At 37.1% G+C, this 23278-nt stretch overlaps 1 protein-coding gene across 1 annotated transcript in view; it reads right to left on the bottom strand.

Moving 5' to 3' along the window:
• Nucleotides 1-23278, bottom strand: part of Dop2R (dopamine D2-like receptor) — a 153555-nt gene that overhangs the window by 59990 nt on the left and 70287 nt on the right. The window lies entirely within an intron of this gene.

Below are 23278 nucleotides of genomic sequence, written 5' to 3'. Positions count from 1 at the left end.
GAGATGTAGGTTATCCAATAAATGGTTCCCGGTGTGAAGGAATAACCGTAACCATAACCGCCTCCCAAATTATTAAAGTGTACTAGATGAATAAAACATTAATAAAATATAAAATAAATACTTTGTAGGGGCTTTACTTGCGGTAATGATAAATTATACTTTCATAAAAATTTAATGATGTTATGATATATTATAGTCTTATTCGTTTGACCGGTCAGTGTCAGAGTTTGTATCGCGTTTGCGTCCCACTAAAAAAGTGTTTAATTCTTCGGCTAGCTAAGTCCTCCATCACAACACAAGTGAAATTTTCCGTGGTAGTAGGAGATTTTAAAATATTGTCAGGTTATTCGAAACCCGGGAATGTTTGTCTTTCTTTTTAAAATAAGAAAAAATACATTTTGAACGAAATATCACACTCGAGTTGCATGCCCAACGATTCTGTTTCACTAGAAAAATCACAGGGGTGAATTTTCTAGCAGACGTACGGAGGCAATATGCAGTCGAGTGCATTTAATATGGATCCGGGCGGAATTCAAAATAGTAATCCTGGGGATGGGGTGTGAAAATTTCTGGGTGATTGTACTTCCCAGGTGCCAGGTACAATGTAGAACTAGAAATAAAGTGGAAACACATGTGAATTTATCAAAAAAATTGTCCCTATATTATAATAACCTCTTGCTTGATAGTTGTTATTTTAAACTTTATTTAGAACCCCAAAAGCCTCAGCAAAAATTAAAGGAACATAGTTTAAAACTGTGATGTACATTTACATTCCTGAAAATTAGCTAATCATAACCTCAGATAAGTTTGAAATATTTTGTGAGTGCCACACTTTTGAAATTGATTCAAAACAGCGTTCACGTACATACTTTCAGTATAGCCCTGTAGAAAGGCCTCCATTCAGAATCGAGACGTTGCTTGAAATGACTTCAACAGTGTTTGGTGACCAGATCTGTGGAACCAGGTTTACCTTTTACCCTTCCTCAGTCCTTCAGGCTCAAAAAAACCTTCATTGTAGATACCGTAGTACCATTGCATTCAGAAAGTTGAGAGCAATTGGGACTCTTGTGCATATTCACATAAAAAAGCGATGTTTAATTCTAAAAATTCTAAACTTACTAAAATATTGTTTGTTTGGTCGGACCTTACTAAATTTCTTATTTTAATTTCGTTTGATTTCAGCTTTCAAAAGTTGATATCTAATTGATTAAACAATAAAATAAGCAAACTCCAAATGTCAAAAAATCATCAAAATCTTATAGCATTATCAGTTTCGTTAACAGTATAATCCTATGTGATATAAAAACCTCTTTTCTCGGTTTTGAATACATTATTATTTGAAATATTCTGATTCAAAAATAATTTCTAACCTCAACTTTGAATCTCGGAGAACATTTTCCGCGGAGGTGAATAAGAAAACTTATAATGTGTCTTGATATACAGCTGGGAGCCAGAATTTCTTAAATATTTATGGCTTATATTTCGTGAATAATTACAGTCATAATTCTATTCAAAGTTATTTTAAATTTACGAATCCTTCCGTTGAAATTTATTAGTTTTAAAAGTTGTTAATAATTGTAAATAAAATTCGTTCAAAAGTTGGAAGGTTTAGAAAGATGAAATACGAGTATATCATTAATATCTGATTTGAGCCCCAGTCGAGAATGAAGTCAGAAACTCTTACCTTATGAAATATCTCAACTTTACTGTTTCACAAACTGACAGTTTATATTATGAACTAAAAGGATGAGATTTAAGATTATCCAGTAATTATTTTGTAATTTATTTGATCGGTTGGGCAGCTTTGTTGACTTTTGGATATTTAGACGTTTTGTGTTTCTTTCAATAGATATTGGTATGTAATTATGCGTTTCGAAAGACCATTTGATGATAAAGTTAGTGTGTGAACAAACCACTGCCCCGAGGAGAGTATATCGCAAAGTGGAAATAACTCACCGCGTAATTTGTGACACAATTCCCTTATTGGCACAGGTTCTGGTTGCACACAAAAAAATAGCTTATGGGTTTTTATCGCGTATGATTATCAGAGCAGTTCAGCGCTAGTTTTAATTCATCAGAAGCGGTCGGCGAACTACGGTGCGTGCAAACGGAGAGAGAAGTACACAGTGGACAAGAGGTACAACTCAGCTGTTTATATGTACAAAGAAGAGTGATGTATTGTGTAAATGGCTAAACCAGATAAATTATTTATAGCTAGGTAACATTATTTTGAAAATTTTGTGTTAAGTTAAACAAGAACAGTAATAGATAAACAAAATGCAACCTGTATAGTGGTGGAGTTTTTGGCAAATTATTTCATGCATTTATCAGCCATTTGCCTATAAATATAGCACATAAGTTCCTACAAATGATACATAAGTGCAATACATTCAATCACTACACAATACGGTTTTACACAATGCTAATACTTTGATCATCCGAAACTGTTAAAACCTCCCTTAGAGAAAGCAAACTCGCTAAAAATAACATTTTCTATTTTCTTTACACTGTCTAACGGGAGTTTGCAGGCAACGACACAGGCATCACATGCATAAATACACTCCCACTTTCTTCGCTAGTCGTCCTTTGAAATGAAGGTGAAATTTAAACATTTAATTTATCCGAGTGGAGACTGTAGACTGTAGACTGCACGGGAACAGGGTAGAGAGAACGAACACTGTTGGTGTGCTCGGGGTAGTGTCTTGGCAACGGATGCGAACAGATGTCGGGCCAGATGGGGTGTGCTGAGAAATTAATTTTCCATTTTAAAATAACTACTGCAGTTGCAGTTTAATTATTTTAAGTAATGTAATAAACTGAATCTGAAGACAGTGGCGTGAAATCAAATAAGAGGAAAACGGAATGCAATATTTTTGTTGTATAATATTGAGGTGATATTAATTACGTTACATTAATCAGTCTAGCTATGTTCTTGGATGAAATCTTCTTGGGCATGTTATGTATGTAAGAATAAATGTAAAAAAGCCACTAATTCCGGTGTCAGTTTAAGTATGTATGCCTGTAAAATAAATATGCACTAAAGTGAAAACCAACTAAACAAGGAATGTGTTAAAATCTGCGGCCAGTTAGCAGCTGATTGGACAGATGCGTCGGGTTCCTATCCAGGTGTCGAGTGAGTTAAATTCTCTGCTGTCAAAGTTCTCCATCAATTCACCAACATGTTTGTGACGGAAGTAGGAGGAATTGAAATATTGTTAGGTTATTCGTAACTTTAGAATGTTCTGCTCTCTTTTAAATACGATAGCATAGTGGAATTAGTAGTAATTAGGTGATGTTAAAACGTTCTGATAGCAGCGCAACTTCCCCACCTTCCTCTTTCCCTTCCCCACTTACCTTCAGCCTCACAACATCCCCCAATTGGGGATGCCATAGTCTCACTGGCTCCAGACGGGAGCAGTTGGGACTCTTGTGAGGTATTCACTATAAAAAAAAAAAAAAAAATCGAGTTTTATTGAGCTCGTATCTCGATATGTTGCACTAATTGCAACCAGCAAATGACAAGTTACAAGATCTACTAATTTTAAGTTTAAGATCGTGAAACTAAAAAAATCATGACACGCCACGCAATTTTTGTACAGTGAACATATGGGACCAGAACCATTTGTTGCAGAACCAATCCCTCCAATTTTATTGCACTTTTTAAAGGCTATACAATAGATATTACTTGCTTGCGGTGGCAATTGAAAGTTATTTTATAAAATTTACTCCCGTTGCAGGCGATATATTGTCCTTATTCCTTTATAAGTACACGCTGCTTGAATTTAAACACCCCATTTCAAAGAATATATCCATTTTGCAATATTTATTGCCCAAGCATGTGCGTAATATCATTTTATGATTTCAGATGGAGTCGTGCCTAAAGTTTGGATTTGGTTTGAATTGATTTAAATTCTATCGTAAAACTGTTTATTTAAAAAAAAAAACCACCGACAATGATAACGCAAAAACACTTTAGTTCAAATTGCCAGATGCAGAACACTAAATCCGCACGAAAAGTTGACATAGTAACGAAATCACTGAATGAACAATAAATTTTGTAAAAATGCGTTTCTGTGCAATTTATATTTATTTTGTTGTAAATTCAAGTTTTTTTGTCATTTCACAGTTTATGCTACAAATTTGTAACCTGCCGCAACTCAAACAACTGGAAGTTTTGTGAGTTGATGGTAGATACTTGAAAAAAACTTATTAAAAAAATATATTGGTACATATATATTTTACTTGGTACATATAATTTTAGCAAAGTCATAATAAAATAAGAAGCCACAAGCCATGGCACTTTTCGTAAGATATGTGCTAGATATGTGAAAAAATAATATATTGTTATTGTTAAAATTATGAATTTAGTATCAATTTATTTATGCGTCTATTTCTTATTTCTGTGTGAAAAATAAGAAATGTGAATTTTTTGATTTTCAAGTACTTGGTTTTCTTTATATGTAGGGTTTTCCAATAAGAGGTGTTATTTTGATATTTAAAGAGCTATCGAGAGGTGATTAATGATTTTTTATGGCTGGAATCGAATGGTATTGATCTGGACAACGTTTACTTTCAATAAGACGGCGCTACGTGCCACACAAGCAACGAAACCATTGATCTTTTACGGGAAAAGTTTCCGGACCATGTTTTCTCTCGAAGAGGTGATCACAATTGGCCACCGAGATCTTGTGTTTAACACCTTGCGACTTCTTCCTTTGGGGCCGCGTGAAAAAAAAAGTCTACGCCAACAGCCCAGCGTCGATTCAAGACCTCAAAAATGAAATTCGTGAGGATATCGAGGTCATAAGGCAGCCACTTTGCGATTTGGTTATGGAAAATTTCATGAGAAGGATATGGTCCTGTAGACGTGGTCGTGGTGGTCATTTGACTGATGTTATTTTTCACTATTAACGACATACCTTCTTCTTTATAATGAAATAAACATTCGATCATTTATACTAAAAAAGGCATTTTTCTTTAAATATCAAAATAACACCTCTTATTGGAAAACCCTGTATAACTAAGCTATTATTGTGAAATATATTCTTCGTTACTACCTACGTGAATGATTTGTTTTACATACATCTAAATAAACTTTCAAAAGCAAAAAAGGTTGAATAGATATTATTTTATTATAAAATAAAACACAAACACTTTGTATTTAACCACGAATTTATTATTTCATATATCGACCGGTTTCACTTCGACCAAGCTTCTTCAGGATATAATAATAACTCTAAAATAGTTATTATTATATCCTGAAGAAGCTTGGTCGAAGTGAAACCGGTCGATATATGAAATAATAAATTCGTGGTTAAATACAAAGTGTTTGTGTTTTATTTAAAATATAATGTCTAACCACAAAGTAATTGCTTCCTATGAAAAAAAAAAAAAAGATATTATTTTACTTAGTACGTGTTTGTATACTGACAATTCGCGAAGGAATATTAATATTAAAATTATTATTTTTTTAAATTAACTTAACACAGGAAAATAATTTCTCTCATGGCCTACGTCATCTTATCGTGGGGGTGGTTGGTCTTTTTGAGGACAGGAATGAGTGAACTTGGATCTTGGGAGGGAGGAAACACAGGGGCCGGCAAATCGTCCCACAGCTGAATTGTTGAAACCATTTTTCGAAGTAAATTGAATCATTTTAAACTTTATTCCACTTTTTTTTTATTTATTACCGAAACCGGTTTCAGCCTTCACCGAGTAACAATATAACGAGTTTTTAATATGTTATTATTATTATTTCATTAAATAATGAGTAGACAAAAGGTTTTTTTTAATTTTTCTTTATTCAGTGTTTTTATTGGTTTTTACAGTTTTTGTGTATGTTAAAACCACCAAGCTAGGCACATGCCCGTGTTGTGGTGGTTTCATTATAATACAGTATATTAAAATAATAAATCAAGTATGAAATGTAGAAGAAATTAAAAGAAGTATAAAAAGTTTATAATTTAAGAGAAAATTAGGAGTATATAATTTAAGATAATATATGTAGTATATAATTATATATATAAAAATTCAGTTTACGAAATCAATCTTTAAATAAAATAAAAATTGACTGTTGATATTTTATATGTGCGAGATAGTGTTTAGGTGAAATAAATTCTCATAAACACTATCACAAGTAACAAGTAAACAATAAATACGTTAAAAAGTAAATTTACTTTAAAAAAAAATAACTTAAATTAATGAATTATTCTTAATTTTTTTCTAACATTAAGCTCATAACTTAAATTAAGTCTATTCATCACGAATAATAATAGTATGAGCTTTCAATAAAGACGGGGTTTGTCAGACATCGGCAAAATGTCGTAAGCAACGTGTAGCTTGAGTTTTTTGCCTCATATATTAAGGCATCGATTCACCCAGTTAAGGCGGAGAACCCTGGAAAATCTTTTTAGAGTTCCAAAGACCCTTGAACAATTCGATTATTTACTCAAAGGAAAGATGAACAAGAGTATAATCAGAATAGAAACGCTCCCAGAGAAAGCATTTTCAATCACACGAGCAATAGGCCGCGTGAATACGTAAAATGTCACGAATACTTCACTGATTCATCACTTGTGATACCCACTGGGGATGGTAGAACACGGACATAGAATGCAATAGATTGGCTCTCACGATTGAATTGAAAACCCAGATTAAAATGTAATATTTGATTAGTTGTTGAATTGAGTGATTTAAAATAATTTCACCGCTGATCCACAATCAAAGAATTGAGCGCTGAACCTTCCGCTAACCAGGCAAACGCTCTACTAATACTGCAACCGAAATCAACCAAAAATAATCTTCTAATCGACCCTATATTTTTTGGTAATAATGATTATCAAAAAATGATTATGGATATGGATTGTGGATACTTTTGTATTGTCTCAACAACCAAAAAACTTATTCAAATTTATTTTCCACGAGAGGCAACAATATTCATATTTTTTAGGTGAGGTTTTATACAAAATAAATTGTAATCTATTCATTTTACTGACGAAAAATCTTTGACTTTCGCAAATTTAATTTTATGCATTTATTTTCAGTTTACATTCGTTTTTCATTTCCAGTAAAATCTTCTTCTTCGTACAAGTCAAATAATAATGTCAATATAAAGTTCCATGAGATAGTCCTGGGTGTCGGGTAGGTGTCGCGTCATAAAAAAATGGATTAGTCGAATACATACCGGTAGTCTGCACTGCACCGCATGTGATATGTGGACAATTTTTTTAGGTCACAATGGTCATGACGCACGTTTGTATCATCTTGACTGGGAGATCTTTCAATTGCTGAGGCGCCCCGAAATGGTTCACAATTAAATATGTTAATAGTTCTTCCAATCATATAATCTACTAATATATATATATATATATATATATATATATATATAGCGAAACATAACCTTAATTGGAGTTTCTGAAAATTGATATAATACTAAAATTTTGTTCGAAGCACAACTGAATTGAATAATATCAATAATGTGTGGCTGGAAGGCTTTTAAATTATAGAAGATCCCATCTAGTATACCTCGATGCGTGAGCGTCATCCTTTTTGTTGGTGAGAAAAATTAATTTTCATAATAATGCGTGATATGCGTGAGCATATCAGTGACGTACGGTGATCGATCTTTGGCGGTGTTTAGAAAACAATAATAATAAAGAAATATTTTCCGAATCTTCCGCCAATCTCTTCGGACTAGGTACTTTGGGGTATCCGGAAAAATTATTTTAATAAAATAAAATAATTCATACACTGAAAAGTAGTTTATTGGAACTTTTCTGTTTTTTTTTCTGTATTTTATTTTATTATCTACTGTAATATATATTTTTGTCTTGCTTTCTTTAAATAAAAAAATTAAAAAAAAATAAAAAATAAAAAATGATTTTGATTTTGCAAAAATTTTAAGAAATAGCAAAAATTTTCCCCGTTTTCAGAATAATATAATTTGTACATTTTCTTCTTTAGAAAAACACACGTTTTTCAAATAAAAAGTCAATGTTGTCTAAAAATGGTGTGATCAAAAAATAAGCGTTTTTTAAATTTCCGTACTCCACTGATACTCATTATTATTAGCGGACCCTTAAGGACGAGTTGATTAAAGTTGCTAACCAACTCACACTAAATGAGTTGTTATTCAGACAAATAAGGCTTTTGTGGTAATAGAAGAGCCGGCGGAAGGCTTAGGCGAAATTGAAAAATTTACTTTAAATTTAGTTACTTTGAAATTAAGCGGATAGTGCATAAATTTATTGAACCGATGCATAAGTGAATAAGTGGTGATTAAAATGCATCCAAAGCAACAGTGTTTATGCATGAGACTAAGATCCTAATTTCAACCACACTCACACCATTTTTAAGTTGACCGGGAAGGGTTTGAATTAAAATCATTTAATTGTAATTTAACTACGGTTTTAAATGAGTGAGATAATACCAATTTTCTTCGATATCGAAAAGGAGCTTATTTATTAACTGTCCATAATAAGATGAATACATCTAAAATAGACACAAGTGGTAATTAATCCACATATAAATAAATTCATAAGGGTATTATAATAAGTCCATGGGGAAAAATAGTTCTGAAAGGTAGTAAAGGTCCTTTAAGCATCGTTTTCATAGGTAGCGAAGTAAGTGTAAATCGCTTGGACAAAATAAATTAATAAGAATTTTCTTCATGATTTATAGCTTAGGTAAAAACGATGTCAATAATAAACCCTGGATGATGGACGATGAACCTAAATTTGTTTTATTTAGGGTACACTTACAGCTATTAAAAACAATTTTGTCCGCATGTAATTCTGCAGTTTAATAAGGGTACATGTAATATACGCCTGTGTAATATCAACTTTTGTAACCATTTTGTTCTTCGTAATCGATGATTACACAGGTCTGCAACGTTTTTTTTTCTTTGAAATAAGAGGTAATTGACATGTATTTTTGGTTGCTGAATTCGGGAAAATTATCAAAAAATTCCATCACGTAAGGTTTTTCCGCAAAACGCAAAATACTGTGGGATTGCCTATCTTAAGGCGCAAAACGGGGTTAATTGCCGAAATATATATTTTTTATTATTTACAACTGATTATAAGATAATGTTAAGTTTTATAGACTGAAACAAAACATTTAGTAACTCATGAAGATAAAATTAGTCAGCTTTGAATCATATATATTGGGATTTTCCATAGTAAGTATTAAGAGAGAATGCCGGAATCCCCAAGGTGCCCACTCCCTTCTTTGCCCTTTCATGATAATTATCATGTCATTTTTAATTGGCTAGTTTTGGTTGAGTAGTCATATTAAGGGATAGGCAAAATTAAAATACCTAAATCCATCCCTTGGGACCACACAACCATTGACGAGGGTTGTCTGTCCTCTAGATTGAAGAATGGACCATTCATCCCCAGGTTGACGGGTGTCAAGTCTTTCAGAGGCTGGGATAGTATATAATTTGACGGGTTTGATGTTGAAGGAGATCAACTCGTTATGTCACACTATTTGAGGATCATAATTAGCATTTTCGGTGATTTATGATTAAGTGTTTGATTAAACATAGTGATCTTTGTACATTTAAAGTTCAAATATTATTCTGTTAGTCCCTGTTTTCTTAAAAAGGGTAAATCGTGGAATTAGGTTTGTACTGGCAGTTATCTGGAACCGTTCAAAAGTTAACAATTTCAATGCATTGTTTTTTGTTGCAGAAATAAAAATGTTAATCGAGTGAAGCGAAACAAGTTTAAAACTATTTCTGTAGACATTATGGAATGTTTTTTTCGACTATTATTATTATATATATTTTTTAAGAAAGACAAACATTCCTGGGTTACGTATAACCTGAAAATATTTGAAAATCTCTACTACCACAGAAAGCGGAAAATGTTGCTTGTGTTGTGATAGGTGGGACCCGAACGCGATGTTTACTCAGCCACCGACCGGTTAATGGTTCTTGTTACTGCGAATAGGTTTCAATTTGGGAGGCGGGTTTGGGTACCGCCGCCCCGGGGACCATTTATTAGATAAACAACACCTCTGACATAAGTCACCTCAAGTGGTTCTCTACGTTGTGGCGTACCAAATCGGGAGAGGCTGATGTGGGGAGACCCTTATACCTCTCTAACTGGTCTCTCTTGACCCATCGCCTTGCACCGCAGCGGGGGGAATAGATCATTCGTCGGTCACTCCTCGACACATTGATACCTAGATTCCTACCGACCTCTCATTCCTTAATCTCATTTTTTTTCTCAAAATTATCTTCACACAGCATCCCCAAAGATGACACAGGACCAGAGGGAAGTAATTTTCGTTAGGGCTTCCTGTGTGGGGTTATTGAAAAAAATAAGTGGCATGTATTTTAATAATTTCATTGGACAGGTGTCGTAATTTTTCAAGTGTTCTTATATTGGACGTTCCTTTTTCAATTTACTTCATTAAACCTAAATAATTTTTTTTGAAAGACAACGATCGCGATGGCAATATTTTTTTATAAATACCAAATCCTACAATTATTATAATATTCCGAGAATTTTTCACGGGCCTGCGCTAGTTATGTAATTTTTCGAAATATGATATTCAAAACCGTGAATTTAATAACGGTATGAGGATGTGTGCTTCATTTTGTATGTAACCCAGCGACTTTGATGCATTTTTAACGAATTCCATGCTCAATTTCTTTCAGGGAAGCTTCTCAAGTGGAAACATAAATTTTCTCCATTTTCCGTGGCTCAATTCTCCTAAAAAATGTATATAAATCCCGAAGCGTGCTCACATTCACAAAATATAATAAAGACATTAAATTAGTGAGGCATAAAGCTAAGACTCAAGGTAAAATTATGAATAAGGTATGCGATTTCACATTTTTCATTCTTTCCAATTATCGTGGGTTTTAAGAGATGATGTTTATTTTCTTCACGTCCCGAGAGTGATTATTTTTTATTAATTTATTTCGCGTGACTATTGAATGTGTTTCTTGAATTAGATGACCTCTAAAATAAAAGCTCTCCTTGTCTTTGTTCAGTCGAAAAGTGTTAAAGTGCTAAACTTACACCACTTTCTCACCCTTCAAGTAGAGTTCATTGATTTACGTGTCGTCTGTTAGTTTAAAATTTTTGAACAAGAAAGAGGCTGATAAATAAAACTTATTGGTACAATGTTTTAAAAGTAGTTAAGTAGGTAATATTAAGCTATAATATGTTTAACATGTCTAATATTATGGCAATATCCGATAGAATATACTAGGAAGGAAGAAGAATTGCATTTAAAGATAGCGCATGTTCCAAGGTTTCAATTCAATTAACAGGGGTGATATACAATAATTTTATTACATTTATGTAGACTTTCCTATCTTCATTGCTATGCCGCGTTTAACGAAGAATAATTCAATTATGGTATAATAATATATTTTTATTATATATTATACACTTTACAAATATAAGCAAAAACGTTCCGATAAACTGCTTCTTAGCAGATTGTCTAACGGGCAATTTATATTATAATTATTATTATAGTTAGTTTACAGTTACATTTTTAGAATTATGTGTATAAAACAAAAAATTAAGTTTTTACAGAAATATAGCAAAGAAAATTATGAAAAACATAAATAACAATTTTAAAACTCTTTAGAATAATATATCATTGTAATCCAATACAAATTAATTCTTTCAGTTAGCAAGTCTTCAGTTAGTTCACTAATAGTTTTTAATTTCAGCAGATAACTTATTAAAACAACTGGGAATCATATAGTTTAGCGTTTTTTTCCATATTTATTAACATGCTTAGGTACAATAATTCCTTAATTAAAGTTGAAACGAGTATTATGATTGTGTTCTAGTCTGTTTATATTATATAAGGGGTTATTTATGTGCTGAAATATAATTTTGTCCCACATAATTGCTCTCACTAAAAGAATTTTGAGACTCTGATAGAAGTATGGAATATTATGCCATTCTTTGTTTAATTTTTTTTTCAGCAAATAATTCAACCAATTAATTATATTAAATAAATCAATAAAACCGATGAAGTTATGCTTGTGGTAATAACCACATAATGGTAAATTTAGCTGTGAAATACGAGAGCTATGAAGATGGGAAAATTAATATCATTTTAGAAAAATAATTGCCTACCACCTGTTAACCTTTATCCCTCAAATACTGTGTAAATACGAGTAAACTATGGTTTAAAGAATAATTGTACCAGTCTTAAGATGGCCATAAAATACTGAAACCGGTCACGACTAAAAATAATAAAAAAGTGTAAAGAAATTTAAAATTACTTTAATTAATATATATTATCATTATAATGGAATTCCACTACGAATTGTAATTTAAAAAATTGAAATATTATGTTATTTTCATTTATATTATGAATTATTTGATATGTCTTCATAATTTGGTGACTTTATAATTTAACGTCGATATTATTATGTATCCTTTGACAAATCACCTTGGTATTGTAATTTTATATACCTATTATTAAAAATGAGTATTTACATTAGGATTTTTCTCACGTAAGACTAGTATAAATAAATATAGTATAAGCTTAAAGTTGTGTTCACAAGCTTCTCTTGAAATCAAGCTTAATTCGAAGCTTTATGCTAAATCACTATTTTGATTAATCTATATAACAAATTGGTATACATTTTGAATACCAAAAAATATGCTTTAGATAAATTGATTTTTTTCCTGTCGTTTCGCTTGAGTAGAATACAAATAAAAAAATAAATTACTCAGTAAAAAATATAAATGTTAGCTACTAAAACAAATATTTTTTGAATAGAAATGTATAAACGCGTAAAGGAAAAAACTATTTAAAAATACAGTATTATAGCTAAGATTATCTGTGACAGTTTCACTTGATTAACTTTTTTGCTTTCTCATAAAATTATTTACAAAATAAATAAAAACCGCTTTGTGCTTGAAATCGAACGTTTCTAGACCCTGTTTGTTAAGCAATTTTAATACCTATTATCTAAAATATAAGGTTTACCAAGAATATACACATTTTTGGCTTGTAGCTTCCTCTTTATTTTCATTATCATACTGTGAAAATAATGGTTTTACTTACTATATCAAAAACCTATCTAGCAAGTAGCTAGGTTTTAGACCGAAATCAATTGAAAAAAACTTATTGTAATACTTCTTTATTGGATATAATTTTGTAAGCATTTTATTTCCAAGAATTATTGAGTTTCGCGAGTAGTAATGATCCACCCCGAACTAACGGCCGAACGACCACGTTTGTTCACGATATACCTTATTAATTTACATATTTCATCGGTTTACTGCCATTGTTTGGACCATTAAATAGTGTATCAAATAAGGAATTCGGCATTTAATATCTTTCTATAAATCTTCTTTTGATTACTGACGTAAATTGTTCTCATAATCGGGGAAAGCATTTTGAGATTAAGTATGATTTAACGTCTATTATTTTCTGAATAGCCAGGCCGTAAATAATCAGAATTATTCCCATTTACCTTGCATAAAAGTCAATATTGCAAAGTGGCTACATGATGGAATCCAAAAGTAGAAATAGCCGTAGTAGATGGGTATAAGGTGTGCTTTAATGGACAAAACTAGGTCAACATTTCAACAAACAGCTAAATAAAGCGGATGAAAAGGGGTGCTTTTTGAACTGAGCAAATAAAGATCTAATATTTATATTTGTCTTTAGTATCTAAAGTTAAAAAAAAAAACATTCTCTAATTGTTTATATCTGTTGTTGAACCTTGGTCTATCTCTCTTTGTGAAATACCAGCAATCATCAGAATCGAAACGTTACTTGAATTGGCTTTTTGATTTTGATTACAACGATTTTTTGTATCTCGCGTGCAAGTACTCTAACATGTACGTAATGTACGTATACTTAAGAATGTATAAAAAAAATAAAGTGAAAAAATAAGACATTAATGATCTGTAAAATTTGATATTGGTGGGGCCAATAACATTCTTCAGTTTCGATGCTGAAATCTGGACTCCGCGGGATTCAGTTGGATAACGAGGACATTTCAGAGGTTCTTTGTCCTTTTCCGTATCCTGCCAACCGGATTTTTAAGAGGACTGCAAAACGAGGAACTCGTTCAGAAATACATAATACGTTTTTTTCTGGTAAAACTGGTTTCAAAGAAAGCAAATCAAACGAATCAAAAACAGAATAAAAATCTATATTGATAAAAAATCAACACGATAATATTACAATAATGTTTTAAATGGTATTTGATTCAAGGAAAAGGTAAAAAAGGTGTTTTAAATGGTATTTGATTCAACGTTTGTAAATGGGTCAAACAGTAAGCTCGGAACATATGTAGAAATTATAAACACTAAACATTTTTATAAAAACTGTGCTAATCTTTGTTCATTCACTCGTTTAAACAAATTACCCAAATATAATATATAAAAACAACGGACACCTTAAAAAAATCAACTCGGTACATTTATGTCATTTCCACTACCTGCTACTTATTTTCAAAATATAGTAGTACTGATCTCCATCTCTCAAACGCATGACAACATACTAAGGGAATGGAGAACCGGGCAGAACAATGGAATTAAACTGAAACATTATTTTGTTTAAAGCTACATTATGGTCGACGCTCCCTCGAGCCGCGGAAAGCACGTTCAACTTTTTAAGTACATGAAGCGTTTCCCTAGCATTCAGCAGTTGGCAATAAACTTTTCTAATTTACATATTATTTAAATGAATACTTAAAGTGAGTTGGATACATTATATTTCTTTGATGGGCGGACATAACAGTATAACTGCATTTTTGACCATTTAACGATTTATATGAGAAAATGTGTCTTGTGTATGCCGGCATCAATGGTATTAACCGTATAGTTACACCAGTACTTTAAACATATTATGTTTTGAGTACTGGTGTAACTATACTGTTAATACCATTGATGCCGGCATACACAAGACACATTTTCTCATATAAATCGTTAAATGGTCAAAAATGCAGTTATACTGTTATGTCCGCCCATCAAAGCCCATCATAAAATTTTTTTTTATATATTATAAAAATACAATTTGCGATGGAGTGCCCCGAGTAGAATTACGACGAACAATTTTATCCGATACTTTTAACTCAGTTGTAACGGACGTAGTTGACCATATTATTTAATTTCATAAAAATTGTTTTACTTTCATAAAATGTCCCTACTCCACGCCACTGGCAAAATCACCACTCCCCGCCACTGGTCATTTTGTCCAATTTTCGGCCCAAGCGGCTTGAAAACTTTGACTCCGAATGGCTTCGATACCACATCGCCGGCTTACCTGCCGCGTGGATCAATTTCCAGCATTTTTTCTATGTAAATTTTACATAGAAAAATCAATTTTTAAATGTTACAAATGTATGTATTTTACTTGTTCATCCCCTCGGCGGTAGTCAAATAAAAACTATTTTCGATATACTACCGCTGAGGAGATATTAAAAAAGCTGTTTTTCACCCATATGTAAACCCATTTTTTAACAATATTTTTTACCTTTTTTGCGTATAAAAAAATCCAGGAACCTCGTAGCATAGTGAATCTTATCTCTTTCTGAGCGCTATGTTACGGGGGACCTCGGAAAAATACTAACTTAACATGTTTTACAAATTTGATCGCTTGAGATCATTTTTACACATTTATTTTACAAACATTTCTTATTTTTTGTCGTATCTTGACAAACAAAAAATCTAGTTGTCAAGATACACATTCCTATAACTACTATGCCTTTAAAGTATGTAATTGTCATTCATGTAAGCGCTCAAAATCTTTTCTAACTCGCAAATTTAAGCGACTACTATCACCATTGCTATCGACAAAATGAATATGCAACATTTTGTCGGAGGCTATAAACGCATTGTTGGCGCGGGTACAACCCCCCACCACTTTTGGGCTCCTAGCCCAATGTCGGGCACGAGTCAGGCTAATTAAATATAAGCAGCCCCATAATTCAAAATAAATCAGTTCATCTTTACCACCGAAACCAAGCGTTTTATTTATCTACAAGTGACTCCTGCCCAACATCTGCCTCACCTCGCCGAGTCTTCTGCTCCAAGATCTTCTGGTGTTACCTCTTCAAGACCAGCCGGCCCTCCTCTGGAAAACCGCCAACACCAGAAGCGAGCAGAGACAACAGCACACCCAGTGCCCACTATTCACCAAGCCTGGGTGCGGGAGGCAGATTTCATCAAATATACAACTATCATCATCATCATCGACCGTAAAGGAGCATTCTCATCGGTTGAAGACACGGTTTGGACCCGGCGCCTAAATCTACAGTCTTGTGCGGACTCCCGTCCAGTACATCAGTGATCCTAAGAAGGAGTATCTCCAACAATTGATGGCGAAGCATTTCGTAAAAGACTTTAGATTGAAAAGGAATTGGAATGACATCACACTTTCATTGCGCTGGTGGCCATAACGTTGAAATTTACAGTAAATGCATGCCGCTTGTATCGATTAAAGCAAAAAAAATTTGAAAACTCAGGCAAAAATATTTAAATATTTTCCTACAGTTCTAAATTACCCAATTTTCCACATTATACAATAAAATTAAATCCGCAAAAAGGTTCGTAAGTAGGTTGTTTGAACCATTTTATAGGACACAAAATTATCGGCTTAAAAATCCCCCTATTACACAAAAGGCATAGATGTATTCTGTTTGAACCGATCAAAATTTAAGAAAAAATAACACTATTTTGCATGATTTTGCAATGCATCGCGTGAATTCCAATTATGACATTCTAACAAGGTAAAAAGCTAAAACAATAATTTTTTGTTATTTAAGAAAAAGTGTATATTTTTATCCAAAACAAAATCTCCCCTTCTCTCACAACTTGAAATATGGTAAGATACCTAACGAATTGAAAAACAATCGAAGATTTTTTCATCAACATACTCCGACTCTTTGTAGGAAACTCGCTTGCACAGCGCGTCCTAAGTTAGATTTACGGACTTCTTTTTTTTCGTTTGTGGAAAACACTGTGTAACAATATGAAAGCAATGTCGCCACTGACTTAATATCCTTTGGTTCTAAGCCTATTTAGCACACGCTATGTCTCTCTTATAATTGCCATCACTTTTGAATTTCATAATGATGACGAAACAGTTTTGTAAGGGAAATTTAAGATCCGATTTGCCAAACTTTTGGACACGCCCATATCGCATTTATTGTTTTCTTATTTTTTTTTAATATTATTTAGAGTAAATAATATATAAAATTTAAATAAAGAATGGTTAGAATTTTGAATCACAAAACAAGCCCACATTGCATTTCTTGTCCTTTTTTATTCCATGTTTTGCTTCTTTTTACTTTTACTTTTAAAAACTAACTCACAAAAAAGTATTATTGCCAGTTTATTTTGAAGATATCTACTTTGTTTACACATTTCCCTTGATAAATAACTTGAGTCGTAAAAACCTCAACAACATGAGCATGATTAGTTAATTTACTTACTACCAAGAGAGAAGCGAGATGGAAGACGATACGCTTTACACGTTTAAACACCCTTTACAACTTAAATTGAAGCCGCAAAGGCTTTCATCACAGCGCAACAAAACGAAATTACGAACGTTGGTCTGTTTAAATATTTTAATACAATTCGTTTCCACAGCCGGGGGCGCGACTAAACTCAATTTGGAAATTTAAAGTGGATTATTCAAACTTTAAGCTGCTAAAACAAACTAACTATTAGAAGGGAAAGAAGTCTCTTTCTCCAATGAATGTTAAAAGGTCGGACCGGTAATTTAAGTTTTCGCTTAGATACAAATCTTAGATTATAAAGTTCTATTAAACTATTTTCAATCTAAAACCAAAATAATTTTGCGATTTTTTTTTTTTTTTTTTTTTTTTTTACAGTAATACCGCACAAGAGTCCCAACTGCTCCCGTCTGGAGCCAGTGAGACTATGGCATCCCCAATTGGGGTATGTTGTGAGGCTGAGGGTATTGGGGAGGGGAGGGAGATGGGGAAGAGGAAGGTGGGGAAGTACCTGGCTATTCAGATCTGGTCACCAAACACGGCTAAAGCCATTTCAAGCAACGTTTCAATTCTGAATGGTGGTCTTACACCAGGGCGATACTGAGAGTATCTTCCACTCTGGAACGTGCCGCAAATATACTATATATTATTTTAAATTAATTAATTGTGAAATAACACAAATTAATCAAATAAAATTTATTTGCGCACGCCGGGTTCGAACCCGCGACCTTCGGATCTGTAGTCAAAAGCGTATACCACTAGACCACGCCGGCCGTCAAACGATGGATTGACAATAGAGATTTAAATTGGCAGTTTTCTGCTCTTGGGGAAATATCTTATGTTATACTAGGAGTTTTAAGAAGAATCACATATCTCTGTATCGATTCTCAAATCCTTGCCACTCTCAATCATACATCGGTCGATGTTCTTATTTTTGAGTCTCGTCTAAGGTACATAATTACATACGCCAAACGTCAAAAGTCATTCCACTCGAATAACGAGTGGGTCGAACCAAGTTCTTGAAAATCGCAGCCCCGTTCGAAAAACACAAGCAACAATCTTAAAAGAGGCAAAGTTTAAACAATTTAGGTAACGCCGAATTTTTTTACCTATATATTATTTAATCTCAGAGTCCTTGAAATTTGTTTGAAATGATTCAAAAGTTGTAAACAAACGAATTTCAAGCTATTTGTAAGCTTTGAGTTCACATATAAACGTACATTTAAATACCCTTTAATATAATATTAACACGCAGTCCTAAGTAAACTTTTGCCCAACGCTTGAAATTCAAGTTACTTATGTGAAGTTGGCGATGTAATTCCTAACGGACTTGTGCGGACTCCCGTCCAGTACAAGTGGTCCTTCGAGCCGGATACTCACACGCCTTCAACCAGGATGTCTCCAACTTTACGGTCGAGCCGGATCCAAGACGATGGATCCTCAACACCATCTGCAGATGCCCTGGACGCTGGGTCTCAGGCCACGGCTGCGGTTCACGTCACGCCTGACGTAACCCCCATGCCCACGCCCAGCACTACTCCTGACATGGCACCACCTGCACATCATGACTCACCGCCCTCCACATCTCAAGAGGATGTGATGGAGTCATTGCGACAACAGCTTCGCAGTCAAACCGAGCACATTGAGAGACTTAAAGCAGCTCTTCAATCAGCTCCAACAGCAGCAGCCCCTGCCCCTCCTGGACCTTCGAAGCTCCTAGAGAGGTCACCACCATCATGGACGCAGCCCGGCCAATCGAACCCGGTGCCTCTGGTGGACCAGAGGTACGAGGAACCAGCAGCAGCAGTGCCTGCCCGATCTGGACCCGTACTCCTGGAAGGGTATCCTGCCCAAGGAGGACCCTGGCGCTTCCAAGGGTACAGCCCTGGATGGGTGCAGCCCGGCCAACCGAGCCCGGTGCCTCTGGTGGACCAGAGGTACTCAGCAGCGGCGCAGCCAAGGCCAGCCGGTCCCCCGCCCTCGTCACCCTGGCCCAATGCAGGGTGGCCAAACATGATGCAGCCTGGACTCTCTGGCCCCGTACCGCCCGCCCCTCTGATAGAACAGAGGCAAGCCGTACCTGAAGTGCCAGCCGGACCTGTACCTCTGGTGGACCAGAGGTACGCATCACGAGCGCAGCAAGAGCCAGCAGGCCCTGCGCAACCAGCACCCTGGACCATTCAGGGATGCCCAGTACTGGTGCAGCCTGGACCTCATGGCCCTGTGCTGCCCGTACCTCTGCCCCACCCGGGGTACCCAGCGCCGACGCCAGGATCACCTGCCGGACTGCTGGAGCAGTGGGACGTGCCATGGACACAGCCTGGACCACCTGGACCCTCTGGACCATCTGGACCATCTGGACATGTGCCGCCCGTACCACTGCGCGAACAGGAGTATGGCGTGCCGGCACGGCCAGATGGCCCGCCCACAGCCAGTACCAGCTCCATGCCGAGATTCCCGCCCCAACCTACGGCGGATGAGACGGCCCAACATACCAGAGCCTGGGTTCAGCATGACGGCAGTCCCATGGCTCAGCTGGCCTCCGCCCTGACAGAAGCCATCAGAGCTTCAAGGGCTCAGGACAGCCCCCGTCCCACAATCGAGGACGATCCACGAATGGCGGCCCTTATTTTCAGACAATCTATGGCCAAGGACCTGCCTCCATTCTCTGGAGATCCACTGGAGTGGCCCACCTGGAGGGCACAGTTTAACCATTCTACCTCCACATGTCGGATGACCTCCAGCGAAAACTTGATCCGCCTACAGCGGGCCCTCAAGGGGAAAGCCCGAGAAGCCGTCGGCCCCCTTCTGATGGACCCTGCTCAGGTTCCGGAGATCCTGACAGTCCTGGAGCAGAGATTTGGAGGGACTACTTCACTCGCTGCTCTGATGCTGGACAAAGTGAAGAAGCTGCCCCACCTCACAATTGAGGCCTCTCTGGAGGACATCGCAGACTTCTCTGGCACAGTTCAGAACCTGGTGGCATCACTCCGCTCCCTCAACAACGATGGCTATCTGACGAATCCAGCGCTGCTCAGTGACATCGCGGGGAAGATGCCGCCCACCTTGCGGTTGGCGTGGCTGATGGAAGTGCGGCACTACGAGGCCTCCGCTACCATTTGCCAGTTTGCCGCCTTCCTGAAAACCGTCGCGAACGCCATCCCAAAGTCCGGTTTGGTTGACCCCGCGAGGTCCCGCCCACGCCGTGAACATTCGTTCTCAATAACGGAACAGTTTTCGCGAAAAAACAGTGCTCAAAATCGTGAAACATGTGACGAAAACCGTTTAGAGAACACGTCTGCCGCGTCAGAACAGTTTTGGCGAAAAAACAGTGCGCGCCAACGTGTTACCCGTGAAAGTTTCATAAATACGTCTGCCGCGTCAGAAAAGTTTTCGCGAAAAAACAATTCGAACAAAAGTGACACTTGTGACAACAGTTTAAACACGTCTGCCGCGTCAGAACGGTTTTTATCGCGGGAAAACAATGTTTACAACAACAATTCTAGTGAAAAACAACAGTTCGCGAAAATTAATCGAAAGCCTCAAATTTTGTCTGGTAATAATCGAATGCCCCAAATTTTGTCTGGTAATAATCGAGAAAATAATCGAAGCGGGGAAAAAGTGCAAAACAGTTACGGTGAAGTTCGCGAGTTCGATAACCGCGCCGGGTGTGTCGAGTGTGGTGAAAATGGCCACCAACTCAGCGAATGTCGCACTTTCGCCGCGAAAGACTTGAAATATCGTTTTGAAACAGTGAACGACGCCGGTTTGTGCCGATTGTGCCTCAATGGCAAACATTATACAAAACAGTGCAAAGGTAGTGAATGGTGCGGCGTGGGGGAGTGCAGATCCCCCCACCACCGCCTTCTTCACAACTATAATAACAATCGTGATAATGACATTACTGTGGCAGATGTTCACAATATGTGACGCCACACCGAAAGTGCCGTGTTAAAAGTGGTGGGAGTCATATTGTCGGGCCCGAAGCGGCAGATTAAAACCTTTGCGCTTCTGGACGAGGGCTCAACAGTCACCCTTATTGACGCCACCACAGCACAAAAACTCGGCACAACCGGACCTACCCGTGAGCTACGACTACACGAAGCAAAAAACATGTGCTCAACAGACATGACGTCCCGCCGCGTGCCAATCACCCTACGCGGCGCCGGAATCTCTGATGAGTACGTCATCAAAGCCAATACCATCAAGCAGCTCAGCCTTCCTGTACAGAGGTACCACGGTCGCTTCATCACCCCCACACTTCTCATCGGGCAAGACAATGCTCACCTTATTGTCTCGAGGGAAGTGCGCGACGTTCGTGATTCTACGCGAATATTATCACGAACGGCGTTGGGGTGGACCACCCATGGCGGAGGGACCTCTGAACATGTGAATGAAGCTACCACATTGGCCATACGAACCACAATGTCACCCAGGCGCACCGCCGGGAGTCATCATACAGTGCACCATGGACCATCTGGCCCCGTACCGCAAGCACCTCTGATACAGGCGGCCGTACGAGGAGTACCAGCTGGATCTGTGCCAGCACCTTTGCAGAGAAGACCACCCAGGCACCATGCCCGGTGGCATTCTACCATGCTCCATGGACCATCTGGACCCGTACCGCGAGCACCTCTGATACAGGCGGCCGTACGAGGAGTACCAGCTGGATCTGTGCCAGCATCTTTGCAGAGAAGACCACCCAGGCACCATGCCCGGTGGCATTCTACCACGCCCCATGGACCATCTGGCCCCGTACCGCGAGCACCTCTTATACAGGCGGCCGTACGAGGAGTACCAGCTGGATCTGTGCCTGCAAATGGTACGAGAAAATCAGTCGGCCCCGCGAAAGGGACTCCCAGGCACATTGAAGTAAGGCGCCAAAACGTTGGCCTTACTTCAACTGTGGCAGATACACTGCCCGACATCAAGAAATTTTCCTCATTTAATCATCTTATTCTAACTACCTGCCGGATACATCATTCTATTAAAAGGTGTCGTGGAAAAAGCCACGAACAACCTGATAATCATTTAAGAACCGATGAAATCAAGGAAGCAGAGGCCCGATGGGCAAGAAAATGTCAAGAAGAAACATTTTATCATGACATAAATGCGCTCCAGAAAGGAGATCCACTACCAAGTGACAGCCGGCTCAAAGCCTTGAGCCCCTTCCTTGGACCTGATGGCCTACTGAGGATGAATTCCAGATTACAAGCCCTTAGTAAAGTGCCTCAAGCAGTAAGGACTCCGATCATATTAGATGGTGATCACGCCTATACAAGACTTCTGGTGAGACATCATCACCAGGAAGCCAATCACCCAAGTGCGGAGAGAACGATGGCTGAGGTGCGAAGCAGCTACCTTGTGCTGCGACTGCGAACAAATATTCGGATGATCGCCCACAACTGCCCCACCTGCAAGATACGCAGGAGCAAGCCAGCCCCCCCTCTGATGGGGCCCTTGCCGCCATCAAGGCTAGCCCACCATGTTCCTCCATTCACCCCTGCTGCAGACGGCCAAGTGAGGACCGCCAGGATCCAGACGAGCACCGGAATTTACGTCCGCCCCGCTGTGAAGCTCGCTGTAATCTTGCCGGCCCCACCTACCGATGCAAACCCAACAGTACCACCAGCCCAGCACCATCCCAGAGGGACTGGCCGCCGCGGACTGCGCCGTACCAACAAACGTCCTATTTTTTAGTTCAGCATAGCTAAACGGGGGGAGTGTAACGGACGTAGTTGACCATATTATTTAATTTCATAAAAATTGTTTTACTTTCATAAAATGTCCCCACTCCACGCCACTGGCAAAATCACCACT

The sequence above is a fragment of the Hesperophylax consimilis genome, chromosome 18, assembly GCF_061612785.1.
Source record: "Hesperophylax consimilis isolate HC1 chromosome 18, BYU_Hcon_1.0, whole genome shotgun sequence".
Classification (NCBI taxonomy): Eukaryota; Metazoa; Arthropoda; class Insecta; order Trichoptera; family Limnephilidae; genus Hesperophylax; species Hesperophylax consimilis.
Note: the sequence above shows the minus strand (reverse complement) of the source record. Positions and strands in the feature narration are given on the sequence as shown.